This window comes from Elephas maximus, chromosome 8, assembly GCF_024166365.1.
Source record: "Elephas maximus indicus isolate mEleMax1 chromosome 8, mEleMax1 primary haplotype, whole genome shotgun sequence".
Taxonomy (NCBI): Eukaryota; Metazoa; Chordata; class Mammalia; order Proboscidea; family Elephantidae; genus Elephas; species Elephas maximus.
The window spans coordinates 4,906,152-4,924,870 of NC_064826.1; positions in this window are offsets into that span (position 1 = coordinate 4,906,152).

Consider the following 18,719-nt stretch of genomic DNA (forward strand, 5'->3'; position numbering starts at 1 on the left):
AGTTACATTCCTCAAAAAGTTACACTGAAGTCTCAATCCTTTTATCTCTAAATATGACCTTGTTTGGAAATAGGTTTTTCTTTTGTTACGTTAATGAGGTCATACAAGAATAGGGTGGGTCCTAAACCTAATCCCTAATCCCAAAGAGCAGAATAGACACAGAGACACACACACACACACGAAGGGAAACAGATGCCATGTCATGTGAGGATCATCTACAAGCAAAACAATGCCAAGGAAATCCTGGGGATACTGACAAGGTAGGACCCTCTCCTAAAGTTGATGCCCTGATTTGGACTTCTAACCTTCAAAACTGTGAGGCAATACATTTCTCTTCTTTAAAGTTACAGTCACCCACTTTCTGGTACTTTTTGTTATGCTAGCGCTAGGAAACTAAGACACCACTTGAACAGATAAAAACATTCACTTACCTCCCAAGACTTACAGGAAACCTTAGGAATGGGGATACAAAGAGTTGAGGGCATCCTGAATTGACTAACCTCAAATTTCTACCAAACAAGGACTGGAGGCACATGTGAAATAACTTTGATTCGTAGAAAATGAAAGAAAGATATATTTCTTGCCCAGACTTTGAGGTCTAGTACTGTACCTGCTACATTTGCTTAAAGCTATGGGTGACTTTAAGAACATAGCAAATCATAGGGACTCTTCCCTTGAAGGGGAGTTCTAGGGTGGTGCAAACAGTTAACACACTTTGTTGCTAACCAAAAGGTTAGAGGTTGAAGTCCACCCAGAGATGCCTTAGAAGAAAGGCATGAAGATCTACTACCAAAAAATCAGCCATTGAAAACTCTAAGGAGCACAGCTCTACTCTGACATACAGGGGGTCTCCAGGAGTAAGAGTCAACTCAGTGGCAACTGGTCCCTTAAAAGAGGCTGTGGAAGGACAACTGTTGTCTGGAGGTATCAGAAGCCATCTAACTTCAGAAAGAGAAGAAAGAACCACCATCAGCTTGAAGCTGATTCCTATAAAGTGGAGGTCAGACATACTTCTACTCTCCAAACTTTTTACCAATTCTGAAACCAGCCCTCCTCCCCACAGCAGTCTGTATTTCTTCACTGGATTTGATAATTCATTGCAATGGCCACACAGAACTCACAGACCATACTCACAATTATGAAGTTTATTAGCGAAGTTGTTAATTTCTGTCTAGTTGGTTCTGACTCACAGTGACCCTGTGTACAACAGAATGAAACATTGCCCAGTCCTGTGCCATTCTCACGACTGTTGCTATGTTTGAGCCCATTGTTGCAACCACTGTGTCAATTCATCCCATTAAGGGTCTCCCTCATTTTCATTCACCTTCTACTTTACCAAGCATGTTGGTCTTAGGCTGGGTTCTCTAGAAAAGGAAAACTAGTAAAGTGTATAAATATGTAGACGGAGATTTATATCAAGGAAACAGCTCACCCAATTGCAGGGGTTGGAACATCCCAAGTCCTTGGATCAGGATAGAGGCCTTTCCCAATTCATGGATCCAGAAGCTGATGAACCCAAGACAAGCAGATCGGAGAGCAGGGCTCCTGCTCACAGGCTGTGAAAGTCAAGGAATCTCAAGGTTGGCAAGCGTGACCGCAAGGTTTCTCCTGGTTCAGGTAACTGCAGGGGTTGGCAAACCCAAGATCAGTAGGTTGGACCGCAGGACTCTTGCTTGCAGGGTGGGAAGATCCACAAATCCCAAGATGGACAGGTAAGCTGCTAGCTCAAGTCCCAAGAACTAGAGGTTAGACAAGAGACATCTGTTAGATCCAGACAAGCCAACAACCTTTCCCAGGCAAGCAGGAAGGAAGTAGGCAGCGGAAGGTGGAGAGATGAAGACTGAGGGGGACTCACCACCACAGGTCCCACCCCTACCAGTACCACTCAGCGGATTCCATCATGAGGGTGATCACATATCGTATTTCAACAAGGAAATGATCACGACATTATACAACTGCCAAAGCACTGAGAATCATGGCCCAGCCAAGTTGACACACAATCTTAACCATCACAACGTTCTCCAGGGTCTGGTCTCTCCTAACAACATATCCAAAGCACATAAGACGAAGTCTTGCCATCCTTGCTTCTAAGGAGCATTCTGGCTGTACTTCTTCCAAGATAGATTTGTTTGTTCTTCTGGGAGTCTATGGTATATTCAATATTCTTCACCAACACCATGATTCAAATGCATCAATTTTTCAGTTTTCCTTATTTATTGTCCAATTTTCACATGCATATGAGGCATTTGAAAACACCATGGCTTGAGTCAGGTGCACCTTAGTTTTCAAAGTGACATATTTGCTTTTTAACACTTTAAAGAGGTCTTTTGCAGCAGATTTGTCCAATGCAATACATTTTTAGGGAAGTAACAGGTTACAATTCAGAATCAGGGTTAACTTGAAAGTAACAGGTACAGCTCAGGTAACAAGATAAAGTTCATCAGTCAGGACAGCTCCAACCAAGACAGCTCTCAACTTCTTCCCAGCCATGCCCTCAGGCAGGCCTCGCTTTCAGCCTCTGCTCTTTGATCTGCTTGTGCAAGTTTAACTCCACCATTCCACTCTGCTTGCAGGTGTCCTCCCAGAAGGTGATCAGCTCCCTCACTCTGTGGGTCAAGAAGCACACTACAGCTGTCTAATGGTCCCATGAGTCTGCCATCTCATGCCATCTTGTGCTGTCTCCAGTATTTTAGCTCTTTCTGTCTCCTGGGTCTAGGAGGTTCTAAGCACAGGGACCCTGGGTCCAAAGGACGTGCTGTGCTTCCAGTTCTTCTTCTTAATGATAGTGAGGTCCCCCTCAACCTCTGTGGAATTTGTCCTTTTAAGCCCAGCAGGATGGCACAACTGACCAATCCTCTAGATAGGCCACAGTCACCTAGTTTCCACAGTAATTTACCAATCCTTACAAGGGATTGTACACACTTTATTTGCATATTAGATTAATCAATCCCTTTGTGAGATTGTGGCCTAGCAATTTGGCCCTATAAACTCAGGACCAAAAAGGCCATATATAAAGAGAAACTCATTGCACTGCAACAACAAAATTTAGAGTCAGACATACCCAAGATGAATCCTGGGTATCTGGCCAGGGACTAGATATTTACCCACTAGAGACTCACTCTCTTCATCTGTAAAATGAAAATTGTATTTGGGAATGAAATGAGAGGGAGAAGTCAAAATCCTGGATACATGTTTGTTATAGATTCAATTGTATCCCCCCAAAATTTGTGTCAACTTCAATAGGCCATGATTTTCAGTATTGTGTGGTTGTCCACCATTTTGTCCTCTGATGTGATTTTCCTATATGTTGTAAATCTTACTTCTATGATGTTAATGAGGTGGGATTAAAGGCAGTTATGTTAATGAGGCAGGACTCAATCTGGAAGATTAGGTCGTGTTTTAAGTCAATCTCTTTTGAGATATAAAAGAGAGAAGCAAGCAGAGAGATGGGGGTGAGCGTCATTGAACCTCATACCACCAAGAAACAAGAGCCAGAAGAATAGCACATCCTTTGGACCCAAGGTGCCTGCTCTGAGAAGGTTTTTGACCAGGGAAGATTGATGACAAGGACCTTCCCCTGGAGCCAACAGAGAGAGAAAGCCTTCCCTTGGAGTTGGCACCCTGAATTCAGATTTCATAAGTCGGAATCGGCTCGACGGCACTGGCTTTGGGTTAGCCTACGAGAGAATAAATTTCTCTTTGTTAAAGCCATCCACTTGCAGCGTAGAAAATTAAGACAGTGTTACAAGCTCAAAAAATGTTCACTTTTTCCTTCCAAGAGGGTTTTTTAAAAAATCTTATTTAACAGGCTATATTGATACAAATGAAAGAATAATTACCCTTCTATAATTTATTATATGGAAACCCTGGTGGCATAGTGGTTAAGAGCAGACTGCTAACCAAAAGGTCGGCAGTTTGAATCTACCAGGTGCTCTATGTGGATTGCTGTCACCATTTAAATCTAGGGGAAAAGATGATGTTGTATGAATGGATTGGTGACTTCTTTCCTCCCACCAAATGTATCAATAAAGCAGCTGCTGATTTTACCTACCCTTAAATTTCTTACGTGTTTGAGTGAGGGTTTAATCTGAATCACTCTGGTTACAATGGCCACAAAGAGCTGATCTGTAGATTCAGGGTATTGTTCTGTCTGATTATAATAACAGGGGAAAGATTTTACTTTTTTGTGGAGTGATAGGACTTTGTGCAACCGAATTTGAATTGTGAAAACCATTTCAAACCTGCCTTGCTTAAGCACTGGCCCCTGCAGGTGGAGGAAGTAAAATGAGGCCCTTAATTTACAGTGAGCGTTATGATGCACAAGGTAACCGTAGCTTCCAGGCAAGGAACTTGGGGACTTGACACAGCAATTTAGAATTTTTATGGTTAGTATCATTTACTTGTTAATGGGTCCATTGGCAATCATAATATTGGGCCATAAAAGTTGGTGTTAACTTTACTTTGCTTTTCCCAAATTTTCACCTTATTTTTTCTCTTATTCAAGCAATCATTGATTATTATAGCTGAAGAATATTTTAGAGGCCATGCAGTCCAGGAGCAGCCGAGCGGCAGTCTCCAGGCAGAAGTCCATCTGCACTTTTTTTTTTCACTCCAGCAAAGTGATACTTTCTTTCTCCTTTTATTCTTCCCTCCTTCCTACTCTTCTTTCCTTCTTTCTTTTTTATTTTTATTTTTGTTAATTTTGTTGTTGTTATGTTTCTTTCTATTATTTTCTCTTTTGTTACAAAACAATGACTTAGAAACAGTAAAATGCCCAAATCTTTAACATACAGCTCAGTGAGTTTTTACAAGTGCACACACCTATGTAATCACATCCCAATCAAGATACAGAGTTCTCTCAAGCCTCCTACAAAGCAATCAAAATAACTCCAAATAACCACTATTCTCACATTTATCACCACAGATTAGTTCTGCCTGTTTTTACACTTTGCATAGATGAAACCCTATGGGGTGTAGACTTGTGTGTCTGTGAATAAAGCCACTATGAATACTCTTGTATGTCTTTTGGTGGACATAAGCACTCATTTCTGTTGTGCTAGGTTACATGTTATAGTTTGTAAATATGCTTATAACTGCCAGTTTTCTAAATTTGTTGACCCCATTGATGTGTTCATCAACAACACATCAGAGTTCCATTTGCTCCACATTCTCAACATACTTGGTGAGGTATTTTCAATAATTTGAATATGTTTAGGGTATTGTGTACCGTCTACAGTCCCTATAACTCCCCATCGTGTTGTACCTAGCCATTTCATACCCCCATTTTACCTACATGGCTCTTGAAGTTTACCAACTACTAATCTAACCCAATTTCTTAGGCATCAGATTAGGAAGCCTGTTCCAATGAGCTCACCTGGCTGGCCCAACATCACATAGCTGGTGCCAAGTTTAGGCTGGGCTTTTAGGCCAGCTTCTTTCCACCGCGTGGCCCAGCCACCCAGATAGGTAGCCCGCTCCAGCTCCTGTCTCTATTTCTCAACTCAGTGCCCCTTGCAAACAGTGTGTGAGAGGAATGCATGCGTTGAATGCTCTGCATTTGGTGACACGCCTTGATTTATTTCATAGCCTCTCTGCAGCTTCTTTTCTTGAATAATAACCAACCAAAACCCAAACCCAGTGCCGTCGAGTCTATTCCAACTCATAGCGACCCTATAGGACAGAGTAGAATTCCCCCATAGAGTTTCCAAGGAGCACCTGGTGGATTCTAATGGCAGATCCTTTGGTTAGAAGCCGTAGCACTTAACCACCACGCCACCAGGGCTTCCAAATAATAACCAGGAAGCATAAATTCAGATATGTGTGGCAAAGAGGTAGCCTGCATTTGTGACAAAAAGACTGGACTGGGGATCAACTGGCCATCGCTCATTTTCTCAATCCTGTTCCAGAGGGAGAAGCCCATGAACAGTGAGACAGGAACTCTGGTCCTGCCTCCAGGGCTGTGTTCCCAGATTCACAAGATCTTCCTGGAAAAGTCTGATGGTGTACTGGCAGGTATTTATTTCCTGACCTCCACGTTCTTCACAGAGATAAAGACTTGCTGACAAGCAAGGAGCGGTGTAGACAGTTGCCTAGTCAGTATGACACCACTTGGATGATGGAAGGGCCAAGGAGAAAGGCTGAAAAGCAGCTGAGGACCATGACCATGTCTCCTGACTTTGTCCTCAGTTTCCTCATGTATAAAATGAGGGCTTAACAGGATTATTTTTAAGATCCCCTCTAGCCTAATAGTTCTGTAAATAGATTAACCATAAATGTAACTTATATAATAGAGGGAAAACATAAAACAAACCCAGACTTGTTTATGAATATCTGGTTTGAGAAACAAACTTACTTATATAAAATGGAGACCCCTGTCACCTGACTAACTGGCATTGGGCATTCCCATCAATGGTCATTGATGTGGGCTTGGTCTTATTCTTATTTCATAGTCAATTTTCTCCCTTCTCTCTCCTCACCTGCCTTCCAAAAGGACTGGATTAAACAAATTTATGTTTCATATTTGACAAAAAAAAAAAAAAGCTTATTTTCCTATAGAGGTACACTGTATCCAAGTGATATATTCCTTACCGGTTCTCTGGAAACTAGGGGATCAATTACTATGCTATTTAAGAACAAAACTTCAAAAGTAATAAATCAATCTCAAATGAATAATATAAAAAATATTTATGGCATCTGAAATGAAATTAGCATTAGTCATCTTTTCACCAAATGTTCTGCAGCCTATTTCTTTTCCCAAAATGCTCTCAAGCAATAGGGTAAAATATCAGGAAGAGCTTTGGGGAATTTTCATATCTAAAAGAGTATAAGTTCCATAAAAAGCTAGATGAAAATTAATGGGGAGTGTTTTGATTTGTTCTGACAGAGGGACGCTCAGGACCTACTTAGGAATCACCTTTCCTCCTTGTCATAAGAGGATTCATGTTATTCTTAATTAGAAATTGATCGGGAGCCTAATAAAGCTTGATGAGTGATAGTGCCTAAAAAATCCCTTTCCCCACAGGCTGCACTCTACCCACTCACAAACACCCTCCCCCTTGGATTCATTCCATCCCCCCAGCCCACACTTGAACAGATGAAGGGAAGATATTTGACTTATTTCTCTTTACATTGGTTTTCACTAAATTTTTAATTTCCAGCAGCAGATCTGATGAGTAGGTCAGAGTAACTGAAATAGTGTAAATAATCCTTTCTGTGCAGAGTAAAATGCATAAATTTCAATCTTTACCAGGAAACGATTCTAGGGATTTTTAGAGGTGGAGAAATGTAAGCTTGGGGTAGAGAAATCATTCCGTTTACACCAACAGGACCTGTGGTTTATGATTCACTCACGCAGAAGTTCTCAGGGACTGAAACTTGTTTAAATAGCCAGAAATGTAGACTGGGTGTGTTAATAAAACAGTGTGTAAATTGCTAGGGTGGGAAAAGGCTGTTGAGGAGAGTTCAGAGTTTAACAGCTAAACATGGCGGTGTAGGTCATGTCACTGTGTCCTATCTGCCTTTATTGTGTTCATTTTTGATGGTTATCTGTACATGTTAATCTCTGGAGCTAATTGCTAGAACTCCCTGGGATATGGGTAAACAAGAGAACCTACTACCCTCTACCAGTAAAATAAGGTAAAAATCCCGTGAAAAAGCAGATCCAGTGAAGAAATCTGACCTAGGGGCAAAAAGCACAATAATGTAATGGAAAACTAAGGCACAGAGAAGTTCACTAGCTAGAATCTTGTACTTGGGCCTAGAGTGGGGCATTCTCGAGTTTCAAAGTCACCACCAGGGCTCAGGTGGGGGATATGCCCTGAGCTAGAGCAGGATGACCAGAGTGATCAAAATCAAAGAAGTAACAGCAGCCAGACCCCCAAAAGCTCTGAGATAAACTAGGAACCCTGTCTTCCCAAGGACTCTCACTGCTCCTTCACTCAGTGTGGCAGTCTACCTGGGGAAACGACAAGCATCCCTGGCGACCCTGCCCCAGGACACTCTCCCTTACAAGAAGGGCTCTGGCCCTAAGGAGTGTTTGTTTTGTTTTTTCATCCAACCAGACTCCTCTGGGTCTATGTTGGGGATCAGTGGTCTTCAGCCAGCCCAGAGCCATACCAATGGGGCAGAATCCTTCAAGCCTCCTAAAATTTCCATTATGAGTTCCTTTCCCAAGGTAAAAACCAAACCCTTTGCTATGGAGTTGATTGCAACTTACAGTGACCCTATAGGACAGAGTAGAACTGCCCCATAGGGTTTCCAAGTCTGTAAATCTTTACAGAAGCAAAATGTCACATCTTTCTCCCACAGAGTGGCTGGTGGGCTCAAACTGGTGACCTTACCATTCACAGTCGAGAACTTTAACCCCTGCACCACCAGGTCTCCTTTTCCCCAGGATAAGGATTCCAATAACTCAGCTTTTGCCAGCTATTCTGACACAAACCAGAAAAACACTCAGAAACCCATGGAAGCCAGAAACAGCAAACTATGTACCTCCAGGGAAAATAGCAGTAAGCAGTGGGCTACTGTTTCCTGGAGCCCTGGTGGCACAGTGGTTAAGGGTTTGGCTGCTAACCAAAAGGTTTGCAGTTCAAATCCACCAGCTGCTCCTTGGAAACCCTATGGGGCAGTTGTACTCTGTCCTATAGGCTCCCTATGTGTTGGAACATACTTGATGGCAATGGGTTTGGATTTTGGGGGGCGTGGGTGGGGTGGTGGTACTGTCTCCTGAGTGCCCTGTGGGAGAACTCAACCTGGACCAAGAACCAAGTCTCGGTGACAGTAGAAAGATACACAGACTCTCCAATGTCCCAGGACAGAGTGACAGAGGTATTACAGTGACTAGATTTGCAAGGCAGGCCAAGGGGGTTCACTATAAAACTCAATTTGCATCCCTGAAAGAATACATGTTTTTAAAAATCTTCATGCTTGCAGTTGTGCAGTTTCTGTTTCAAAATATCCTTGTGAGTGGAATATCCACACTGAAGAGAATGAAAGAACTAACCTAAGTGATTTGTCCAGCAGTATTTTAGTTGAACACTTTAAGGGTAAAGACAACAGGGACTGTACACAAATACTGTACTCTAGTTAGCGAATGTGTTTCTGATCAGGGTGTGGGCTGGCAATTCTGAATCTACTTAAGCACTTACTAGTGTTGAAGGAGGACTGAAGAAGAGGTGATGCATATGAATCATGGTGTTGGCGATGAATATTGAATGTATACCGTGGATTGGCAGAAGAACAAACAAATCTGTTTTGGAAGAAGCACAGCCAGAATGCCTCTTAGAAGCAAGGATGTTGAGAGTTAGTCTCACGTACTTTGAATACTTTATTAGCAGGGACCAGTCCCTGGAGAAGGATGTCATGCTTGGGAAAGTAGAGGGTCAATGAAAAAGAGGAAGACCCTCAACGAGATGGATTGACACAGTGGCTACAACAATGGTCTCAAACATAGCAATGATTGTGATGATGGCACAGGACTGGAAAGTGTTGTGTTCTGTTATACATAGGGTGGCTATGAGTTGGAACTCATTCAACAGCACCTACCAACATAACAACACCAGTGTTGAACAAATAAGTAGATTATATATAATGAAAGCCAGATTTTTCCACTGTTGAAGAAGAAGTTAAAAATTCGGAAAGGGGGAAGTCTAGAATGGACCCTTGGTGCTGGATTGATTCAGACGGTGTGTCAGAGATGGGGTCTAGCTTAAGCCCAAACTCTTTCCTACAGCTTTAGACTTCTGTGAGTGTATTTGAAGGACTGGGGAGATGCGTCTCCAAAAGAATATTTACATTTTGGACTAAGGCAGTCCTGGAAACTTTTGTTACTCAGCATACTATTTTCACAAACTTTGTCATATCTCACACTTCCTGAATTATTACTTTCTCAACAGTTTTCATTGCATTGACTTTGAAATAACTCATGTTTTTCATTTGTTCTTATCATTATACCATGTAAAATTATCTCCCCTGTCATCAGAGAGCCACATACCACATACAGGGGCCACATAGAGGGGCTGTTGAGTCTCGGAATCAGGGAAGAGGTGCTATAAGAAGAAACTGGAAGGACTATTTTCTATACAGCACATCACACACCAAGCACATGCACACGTACACACACACGTGTGCACTCACTCACACACAGACGCATGCACACACACACAGAAACACATGCTCATACACACGTCACACATATCACACTCACTCATATATACTCATACACACACCATACTCAAACACATGCACACACTCACACACTTCACACATACTTGCCACACAGCACGCACATACATGCACAAGTACACACTTACACACATAGAACACACATACTCGTACACAGCACACATGTTGTTGTCAGGTGCTGTCACGTCGGTTCCAACTCATTGCGACCCTATGCACACAGAAGGAAACATTGCCCGGTCCTGCGCCATCCTTACAATCATTGTTATGCTTGAGCTCATTGTTGCAGCCACTGTGTCAATCAATGCACCTCGTTGAGTGTCTTCCTCTTTTCCACTGACCCTATACTCTGCTAAGCATGATGTCCTTCTCCAAGGACTGATCCCTCCTGACAGCGTGTCCAAATTATGTAAGACTTGTCTCACCATCCTTGCTTCTAAGGAGCATTCTGGTTGTACTTCTTCTAAGACAGATTTGTTCGTTCTTTTGGCAGTCCATAGTATATTCAATATTCTTCGCCAACACCACAATTCAAAGGCGTCAACTCTTCTTCGGTCTTCCTTATTCATTGTCCAGCTTTCATATGCATATGTTGCAACTGAAAATACCATGGCTTGGGTCAGGCACACCTTAGTCTTCAAGGTGACGTATTTGCTCTTCAACACTTTGGAGAGGTCCTTTGCAGCAGATTTGCCCAATGCAATGCGTCTTTTGATTTCTTGACTGCTGCTTCCATGGCTATTGATTGTGGATCCAAGTAAAATGAAATCACACATACACACAGCACACATACACACACATATACCACACACGTGCAACTGCTGTCTGAGACAGTGGGAAACATAGAAGGGGAGTAGGCATTCCTGTCATTCTGATGTGGAAAACACCCACAGCTTTGGTGCACTGAGGAACCCAGCAGACACACAATGCAGCTCTGGATGGTTCAGATGCAGACCTGCAGGAGGAGGGGGTGAAGCCCGGGCATGACAGAGGTAGTGGTGATGGCCCCAGGCAGCAGAGAAAGGCAGGACCAGAGGTCGAGCTACAGTACCACCTCCGGAAGCACTAAGAGTTATGAGATACTTAGGCCAGAAAATCACCATTGGCAGCAGACCCACACCACTGGCTGGCTGGTGTTCTCAGCTGTGTGTGCCGTGGATACCTGAGACTGTGCTGGTGGGGGCTGGAGGAGGAAGAGGAAGAAATAACCATACCACAAAGTATCAGACAAACTCGTATCATAAGTACATGTACAATCTCCTTGAGGACTCAAACATACCCTTAGGGGTGACATAGGGTGGCTTTACATTGATGGAGGCCCTGTAGCGAAGCATGGGCCTGAAAGCCAGTGAAACTCAACCATACCCACAGACAGCTACCACACACAGTTGTGGGAGTGGCAATTGGCACCGCCCTTCTACAAACGGCTGACAGTCCCTTAGTGGGTGCTTCCTTAATCCCATGATGCAGAACAGTTCCTACAAAGGCCTAGAGGTAGATATGCTCCTTACAGTGTGGTTGTAATCATGTAAATTTGAAGGCAACCTAGGCACTTGTTGCTATAATATTGGATAAGTGAAGTCTAGGAGGAAGACTGGGCAGCAATCGGAAGCAGTGAATTACACATGTATAACACCCACATGATTAGACATTAAAAACATGGAGTTGAAGGAAAAAAGAAATAAGGAAGTGATAGCTATCACCTTTGTAGCACTTGCTCTGTGTTAGGCACTGGTCTAAGCACTTTTTTACACATATGAACTCATTTAACTCTTGCAACACCCCTATGAAGTAGGTGCTGTCATTGTCACTATGTTACATACAAGGACATTCAAACACAGAAAGATTGAGTGACTTGTCCAAGGTCATATAGCTGAAAAATGTTAAAGGAAAGACCTAGACCCAGGCGGCCTAGCTCTGAAATCCATCTCTTCACCACTGTACAATGTTGCTATCCCCTGTCAACAGAAATAGGAAGCTACATAGAGCCAAGCATGTTTTTGTAATTTCAAAACACATACAACAACAAACTAGAGTACAAATGCTACAAAGAGACCTACATTTCCAAGAATACATATCAAAAACAGCAGAATAGATAATCCCATTTGGGGTCAAGAGGGTAGGGGTGGCAGTGAAGAATAAGAGGAAAGGAAAATAGAATAAGGCAAAGTAAAGCATGAGTCAGGATTAAGACTCGCAAGGCCAGCTGGGAGTATTAGGAGGGAGCAGGGGACCAAAGCAGGTTATGTGGGCTCAGAAGGGTCTGGGCTAAGAAAGACCCAAGAGAAACCTGAGGAAAGTACTGGACTTCTTCAAGAATGCATGTGCTCAGTGACTAAAGGGATTTCTCATGAATGGCTGCAGTCAGTGACTGGAGGGACCTCCTCATGAATGGATACACTCAGTAACTGAAGGGTCTTCTTTATGAATGGATGCACTCAGTGACTGAAGAGACCTCCTCAAGAATGGATGTGTGGCAGGGCCAAGATGGTGGAGTAGTCAGACGTTTCCAGTGAACACTTACAACAAAGACTCCAAAAAACAAGTGAAAATATTACATTTATGACAAGCTAGAAGCCCTGAACATCAAACGCAAAGTTAGAAAACGGGCTGAGTGGCAAGCCTGGGAGAGATGGTTCAGAAGTGGAGAGGAGTTGCTGGACATGAATCACCGGGAACCCTCAGGCACCATTCCTGGGAGCAGCTGCAGTGGGCTGGTGGTGGTGTTCGGCCACAGTTTCCTCAGGGAGAAACAGCCATCCACACAGCCTACTCACACCTCCAGAACCAGAGAAGAAAAGCTCTCTTGGCAAAAGCTAAGTACTTGCTTATATTTTACCACGCCACCAGCCCTGAAGCCTGCTTCAGTGGCTTTCATTTTCCCTGGGCCCGAGATAGGTCCTGCTGCACAACCTGAGCCATTCTCCTGGCCTTGGAGAAGGAAAACATTCACAGTTGGGGAAGAGATAATCTGCCAGCTCAGGACTGAAGTGGCTCCTATCCAGGCATAAATGGTCCATGGACTTTGAATACTTTTCCCTACTGCATGGACCTGTGTGGGCCTATTTCAGGACAACAGACCCCTGTTGGCAGACTGCAACTGTTTCAGCTGTGCAGTGGAGAGGCGGGTGTTTGATGTTTGACACTGCTTTGCCTATTAAACAGTGTCCTCACCTACCCACATAAGGGGCCTAAGGACTGGTGGCTCAACTCAGGTCACCGAGCCACACTCAACTGCAGTCCCAGGATAACCGGTACCTACCTCTCAGTCCTTACAATCAAAATCATTGGGTGCCCAAGGTCCGTCTACAGAACCCACCCACGTGTGTGCTCTAGGAAACAGGGAAGCGCTTTTCTGACAGACACTAGATGGACGGTAGTCAGTCCTCTGCTTCATTCAGAGCATGAACCCTTGCTGCAACCAGATACCAGTACCTACACCAATCACCCCTGCCCCCCTAAGACTGTAGGACAGGGCCTGTACCACACACTTGATGACCAACAACCTGGACACCTGAGCTGAATCCATACAAGAAAAGCGAAAGGACTCCTAGGCTCATATACCTGGGAACAGCTCTAGCCACCTGGTGACAGGACGTTAGAGCTTCAAAGTCAAAAATAATCAAGTTAGCTCACTCAAGCGACCTATTTGTGCATACCAAAACATAACAAGCAAGAAGATAGGACACAGTAAGCAAAAATAAAATAAACTAATACAATAACTTAAAGATGGCTTAGAGACAACAGTCAATATCAAATTGCATAAAGAAGCAGACCATGATTGCTTCAACAAGCTCTCAAACAAAGAATCAAAGGATCTTCTGGATGAAGGTGCCCAGCCACCTGCTACAGGGGTCCAAAGATAACTGGTACCTCTCAGTCCTTACAACCAAAAACTTTAGGTGTGCATGGTCCCTCTGCAGAACCCACCCACCAGCACGTTCTAGGGAACAGAGATGTGTTTTCCACAGAGACACTTGGGGGTTGGTTCTGAGCCCCCTGCATTGTTCAGAGTGTGACCCCCTGCTGCAATCAGATACCAGTATATACACCTATCACGCCTGCCCCTCTAAGACTGTAGGACAGAGCCTGTACCGCATGCTTCATGATCAGCTACCTGGAAACCTGAGCTGAATTCATACAAGAAAACTGAAAAGACTCCTGGACTGATATACCTGATAACAGCTCTAGCCAGCTGGGGACAGGACACCAGAGCTCCAAAGGTGAAAATAATCAAGCCAGCTCACTCAAGCAAACCGTAGGGGTATACCAAACAAAGCAAGCAGCTAAAACACAGTAAGCAAGCATAAACTAAAACAATAACTTACAGATGGCTTGAAGACAACAGTCAATATCAAGTCATACGAAGAAACAGGCCATGATCACCTCAACGGGCTCTCAAAACAAAGAATCCAGGGATCTTTTAGATGAAAGTGCATTCCTAGAATTACCAGATGCAGAATATAAAAGTTTAATATACAGAACCCTTCAAGACATCAGGAAGGAAATGAGGCAATACGCAGAACAAGCCAAGGAGCACACAGATAAAGTAACTGAAGAAATTAGAAAGATTATTCAGGAACATAATGAAAAGTTTAATAAGCTGGAAAAATCCATAGACAGACAGCAATCAGAAATTCAGAAGATTAACAATAAAATTACAGAATTAGACAATAGAAAGCCAGAGGAGCAGAATTGAGCAAGTAGAAGCTAGAATTTCTGAACTCGAAGATAAATCACTAGGCACTAATATATTTGAAGAAAAATCAGATAAAAGAATTACAAAAAATGAAGAAACCTTAAGAATCATGTGAGACTCTATCAAGAGAAATAACCTACGAGTGACTGGATACCAGAACAGAGAGGGATAACAGAAAATACAGAGAAAATTGTTGAAGATTTGTTGGCAGGAAACTTCCTTGATATTGTGAAGCATGAGATTTCTATCCGAGATGCTCATCGAACTCCACATAAGGTAGATGTTAAAAGAAAGTCACCAAGACGTATTATAATTGAGCTTCCTAAAACCAAAGATAAAGACAGAATTATAAGAGCAGCAAAGGATAAAGGAAAAGTCACCTACAAAGGAGAGCCAATAAGAATAAACTCAGACTACTGGGCAGAAACCATGCAGGCAAGAAGGCAATGGGATGACATATTTAAAAAATTGAAGGAAAAAAATTGCCTGCCAAGAATCATATATCCATCAAAACTGTCTCTTAAATATGAAGATGAAATTAAGACATTTCCAGATAAACACAAGTTGAGGGAATTCATAAAAGCCAGACCAAAACTATAAGAAATACTAAAGGGAGTTCTTTGGTTAGAAAATCAATAATATCAGGTATCAACCCAAGACTAGAACACTGGGCAGAGCAACCAGAAGTCAACCTAGACAGGGAAATCCAAAAAAACAAACCAAGATTATATTAAAAAAAAAAAAAAACCCAACACAGGGTAACGGCAATGTTATTATAATAAAGAAGACAACATTAAAATAATAAAGAGGGAATAAGAAATGTAATCATAAACCTTCCATGTGGAGAGGCAGATACAGTGATACAAAGAAACAAAAGTTAGTTTTAAATTTAGAAAAATATGGGTAAATAATAAGATAACCACAAAGGCGACAAACTATCCTACTCATCAAAATACAAGGGAAAAATACAGACTCAGCAGAAACAAAATCAACAACAACAAATATGAGGAAAGGACAGTATATAAAGAAAATCTACTCAGCACATAAAATCAAGTGGGAAACAGAAACTGTCAACAACCCACAAAAAAAAGACAGCAAAATGATAGCACTAAATTCATACCTACCCATAATTACCCTGAATGTAAATGGACTAAATGCACAAATAAACAGACAGAGAGTGGCAGAATGGGTTAAAAAACAAGATCTGTCTATATGCTGCCTACAAGAGACATACCTTAGACTTAGAGACACAAACAAACTAAAACTCAAAGGATGGAAAAAAATATACCAAGCAAAAAACTATCAAAAAAGAGCAGGAGTAGCAATATTAATTTTTGACAAAATAGACTTTAAAGTTAAATCCATCATAAAGGATAAGGAAGGACACTATATAATGATTAAAGGGACAACACACCAAGAAGATATAACCATATTAAATATTTATGTACCCAGTGACAGGGCTGCAAGATACATAAAACAAACTAACAGCATTGAAAAGTTAGACAGATAACACCACAATTACCGTAGGAGACTTCATCACAGCACTTTCAGTGAAGGGCAGAACATCCAGAAAGAAGCTCAATAAAGACATAGAAGATCTAAATGCCACAATCAACCAACCTGACCTCACAGGTATATACAGAACACTCCACCCAACAGCAGCCAAGTTTACTTTCAAGTGCACATGGAACATTCTCTAGAATAGACCACACATTAGGTCATAAAGCCAGCCTTAGCAGAATACAAACCATTAAAATATTACAAAGCATCTTCTCTGTCCATAAGGCCATAAAAGTAGAAATCATTAACGGAAAAAGCAGGGAAAGGAGATCAAACACATGGAAACTGGACAATACTCTGCTCAAAAAAGACTCGGTTATAGAAGACATTAAGGATGGAATAAAAAAATCCAGAGAATCCAATGAAAATGAAAACAGTTCCTATCAGAACCTTTGGGACACAGCGAAAGCGGTGCTCAGAGGCCAATTTATATCAATAAATGCACACATCCAAAAAGAAGAAAGGGCCAAAATCAAAGAATTATCCCTACAACTTGAACAAATAGAAAGAGAGCAACAAAAGAAACCCTCAGGCACCAGAACAAAGAAAATAATAAAAATTACAGCTGAATTAAATGAAATAGAGAATAGAAAAAACAATTGAAAGAGTTAATAAGACCAAAAGCTGGTTCTTTGAAAAAAAATTAACAAAATTAGTAAATCATTGGCCAAACTGACAAAAGAAAAGCAGAAGAAGTAAATAACCAGAATAAGAGATGAGATGGGTGACATTATAACAGACCCAACTGAAATTAAAGAATCATATCAGATTACTATGAAAACTTATACTCTAACAAATTTGAAAACCTAGAAGAAATTTATAAATTTCTACATACACACTACCTACCTAAACTAACACAAACAGAGGTAGAACAACTAAATAGACCCATAACTAAAGAAGAGATTGAAAAGGTAATCAAAAAACTCCCAACAACAAAAGCCCTGGCCCAGACGGCTTCACTGCAGAGTTCTACCAAACTTTCAGAGAAGAGTTAACACCTCTACTACTAAAGGTATTTCAGAGCATAGAAAAGGATAGAATACTACCAAACCCATTCTGTGAAGGCAGCATATCCCTGACACCAAAACCAGGTAAAGACACTACAAAAAAAGAACATTACAGACCTATAATAAAAAAAAAAAAAAAAATTTTGTTTTTTTATATCCCTCACAAACTTAGATGCAAGAATTCTCAACAAAATTCTAGCCAATAGAATTCAACAACATATCAAAAAAATAATTCACCATGACCAAGTGGGATTCATACCAGCTATGCAGGGATGGTTGAACATTAGAAAAACAATCAATGTAATCCATTATATAAATAAAACAAAAGACAAGAGCCACGTGATCTTATCAATTGATGCAGAAAAGACATATGACAAAGTAAAACACCCATTCATGATAAAAACTCTCAGCAAAATAGGAATAGAAGGAAAATTCCTCAATATTGTAAAGAGCATGTATACAAAGCCAACAGCCAACATCATCCTAAATGGAGAGAGTCTAAAAACATTCCCCTTGAGATTGGAAACCAGACAAGAATACCCTTTAAAACCACTCTTATTCAACATTGTGCTGGATGTCCTAGCCAGAGCAATTAGTCTAGATAAAGAAATAAAGGGCATTCAGATTGGTAAGGAAGAAGTAAAAGCATCTCTATTTGCAGATGTCACGATCTTATACACAGAAAAACCTGAAGAATCCTCATAAAAACTACTGAGACTAATGGAAGAGTTCAGCAGAGTATCGGGATACAAGATAAACATACAAAAATCAGTTGGATTCCTCTACACCAACAAAAACAACATTGAAGAGGGAATCACCAAATCAATACCATTTACAACAGCCCCCAAGAAGATAAAATACTTAGGAATAAATCTTACCAGAGATGTAAAAGACCTATATGAAGGAAACTATGAGACACTACTGCAAGAAACCAAAAGAGACCTACATAAGTGGAAAAGCATACCTTGCTCATGGACAGGAAGACTTAACATTGTAAAAATGTCTATTCTACCAAAAGGGATCTATAGATACAATGCAATTCAGATGCAAATTCCAGACAGTTTTTAATGAGATGGAGAAACAAATCACCAATTTCATATGGAGGGGAAAGAGGCTCCAGGTAAGTAAAGCATTACTGAAAAAGAAGAACAAAGTGGGAAGCCTTACTCTACCTGATTTTAGAACCTAATATACCACCACAGTTGTCAAAACAGCCTGGTACTGGTACAACAACAGATACGTAAACGAATGGAACAGAATTGAGAATCGAGACA